Here is a 3,050-nt window from a genome sequence, read left to right as displayed (position 1 = left end):
GAAAGTGATTGATTGATAGTTTATTGTTGCAGGTAAACAACAAGGGAGAAGGGAGGAACATGCCATCCCAACCCCCAGGCAGGACAGAGTGTGATTATACAACTATTAATACATGTATAGGTAGCACCATGAAATTAAAAAGATACAATGGTAGGAAGGAAAGCACAACAAGGGAGGGGGCAGTACCTCCCCCTGGACACTAAGACAATAAAATGTGGGGACGGAGAACATTGCCCAAGCACTAGATGGGAATGAATACAGAGATAGAGTAAATATTAGTGTTTATGAGACCAAGCCTTACTATTTACGAGATTTCATGCTAGTTTTGTCTTTATAGAGAGTATGCATTTGTTTCTGTAAAAGGAGCAAGGCGAGGAATAAAAGACTGACGTGAGAAGAAAATAAAAAATGCAAGATAAATCCCGTTGAGAAGGCAGATTTTGTTTACATTTTGCGCCCCGCTGAGTGGCAGAGTGACCAAGTGAGCTCTGCACCAAATCACCGTCCCCGAGGCTCCTCTTAACAGGTAGGGGGAAATAATACTCTAGGTTAATGTGTGTGTCGTCGCCCTTTATATTAACACCCCAGGGGCCGAGATAAAGCAATGAGTTCAAGCAAGAGAGTCGTAGTTGCGTCGAGGGCTTGGAAAATGATCATGCGTTGTATTTTTAGTAATGATTTTTTTTAGGGTTATATTTCGTTAAAGGTCTCTGCATTCTTTTAACAACCCAGAGCCCAAGGTAAAGCAGTGGATGTCAGCAAGAGAGCCATAGTTGCGCGGAAGTTTAAGACAAGGACAGAGCGTTCTGTTTTTTGAGTAAGACGAAATTCTGAGGCTTTTATTTCGTTAAAGGTCGCCAAATTCTTTTAACAACCCAGAGCCCAAGGTAAAGAGAGAGCCAGAGTTGCGCGGAAGTTTAAGACAAAGGCGAAGCATTCTATTTTTTGAGTAAAATGAAAGTGAGGATATTATTTTGTTTCACACACATTATCACCGTCCCCCGAGGCTCCTCTCATCAGGAAGGGAAAATAGTACTACAGGTTAATGTGTGAGCCGTCACCCTTCATATTAACACCCCGGGTACAAGATAAAGCAATGGATGTCAGCAGAATGGGCACTAGCAGCTCATCTGGCACTGCCCAGTACTTTCCCAAGGTCAGTGCCTAGGGTCACCAGGGCTGGAAACAGAACAAATAGCAAACGTATCACTCCTACTACAACCAAGACATGAAGACAGAGAAACAAGTAGATTTATAACATATTTGTGGAAAAAAATTTAATACACTGCCCAAGGAAATGAGAGAAACAACAGGCTGCTCAGCGGGGAACTTCAAAGGGAGCCTTAAAACATTCCTGACGGCAGTACCAGATGAGTCACCAGTCCTGGGTTACACTGTGATTAGCAGGGCAAAATCAGACTCCATATGACACCATCTGACCCTCACCAGTAGCCAGGACCATAAACAGAAGTAGATCACCAGGATTGTGAAGAATAGACCTTTAGACAAGACTAAGTAAACTAAGTAAGTAAATTTAAGGAGGATAGTAGTAATTTGTTAAGTCATTGTATTGTCACCTTTGTAAACAAAATGCCTAAGTCATATTTTGGTGATTTTCAGAATGTTGGCTTATTAATTTTCATCATGTGGCACACAATTTAGTATAGTTGCCTTTTTTTCATTTTAATGTGAGCCCTAACATTTCTGCCAAAATCATAAACCAAATTAGAAAATGAGACTTTTTTTTTTTCAATTTCCAAAGAAGTAGAAAAATACTTACACAGTTTGTTTATGGAGGTGACAATTTTATTAATTTAGAGAGTATACTCAAATACAATAGCTGTTTGGGTTACAGTTAGGTAATGTTAGGGGCATATCTATAAACACATGACAGGCAGCAACTTATCATAAAAACCAACAAAAAAAAGAGCTCAATTTGCTTGATAGAAAGTCTCATTACACCAACTTAACTAATGGCAGTCCAATCCCTATGAAGGAAGAAAAGGATGTTAAATGAAAAATAGGAGAAAGAAGAAGTTAACTAATAGCATCTTCATTTTCTTTCGACACCAGACACAGGATGAAGCCAAGCATGGTAGCTGATGAGATGTTCCCTGAGGGCGCTGGGCCTTACATGGACTTGGACGAGGCTGGCGGGTCGGGTGGCCTCCTCATGGATCTAACTGCCAATGAGAAGGCTGTACACGCTGACTTCCACAATGACTTTGATGATCTCTTTGATGATGAGGACCTGAGCTGAATGGATTGTTGGTGCTTAGAAGAATGTTGAGTGTTTTGCCCTCAGCGGAAGTGAATGTGAATGTCAGATGAATTCATTTATGTTGGAGATGTTTGTGTAGTGAATGATTATTTTAATATTATGAGTTGGTGTATTGATAGTTTGTGTATTGCTTTCAAGTGAAGGGAATACAGATATGACTTCAAATGACCAGGTGATATTTATATGAAGTAACTACTGATATCATATAAATTTATTACAGTACACTTCAAAAATATATCTCTAGCTACTACTTAAGATATTCAAATGAAATGACAGCAGCTATCATACAAAAAAATTACAGTACACTCCATAATATGCATAAACATTTAACTACTACTGATGTAACTAATTTATTTGGGGACAGATTTCCCTCAGATTAACATGAATTATTGTGAGTATTGTTCTGATTAATTTATTATTATTTTCTTCTTGTCCTGTGTGGCAGTAAGTTTGTCACACCGAGTGGAATAGGATGTGCCTTTGTGTTTTCCTACTTTATTCAGCAACTGGTCAATCTGTCAAGCTATCCAAATAAACTGTAGCCATTTTGTATTTTGTTTACTGCTTCCAGCAATCCCTTTCTTTTTGATTTGTATGTTAGACAATGCAGAAAGGAAAACAATGGAAGGAAAAGGTAAGAGAATGAGGGGAATGAGGAAATGAGGGAAAGCAATAGAGGAAAAGAGAAAGGAAGAAAGGAATGGAAAAAATGGAAGGAAAACTGTGGAAAGAAGGGAAAGGAAGGGAAATACTGGAAAGCAAAGAGAAA

The 3,050-nt window shown here is 38.9% G+C and overlaps 1 long non-coding RNA gene across 1 annotated transcript; it reads left to right on the top strand.

The window, feature by feature from the left end:
• The first annotated feature begins 245 nt into the window (after positions 1-245).
• On the top strand, positions 246-2,829 carry LOC126999745 (uncharacterized). The gene is made up of 2 exons (XR_007753542.1): positions 246-526; positions 2,074-2,829. It is a non-coding gene; the product is annotated as an uncharacterized LOC126999745 (long non-coding RNA).
• The last annotated feature ends 221 nt before the right edge of the window (positions 2,830-3,050 follow it).

The sequence above is a fragment of the Eriocheir sinensis genome, chromosome 17 (assembly GCF_024679095.1).
Source record: "Eriocheir sinensis breed Jianghai 21 chromosome 17, ASM2467909v1, whole genome shotgun sequence".
Taxonomy (NCBI): domain Eukaryota; kingdom Metazoa; phylum Arthropoda; class Malacostraca; order Decapoda; family Varunidae; genus Eriocheir; species Eriocheir sinensis.
Note: the sequence above shows the minus strand (reverse complement) of the source record. Positions and strands in the feature narration are given on the sequence as shown.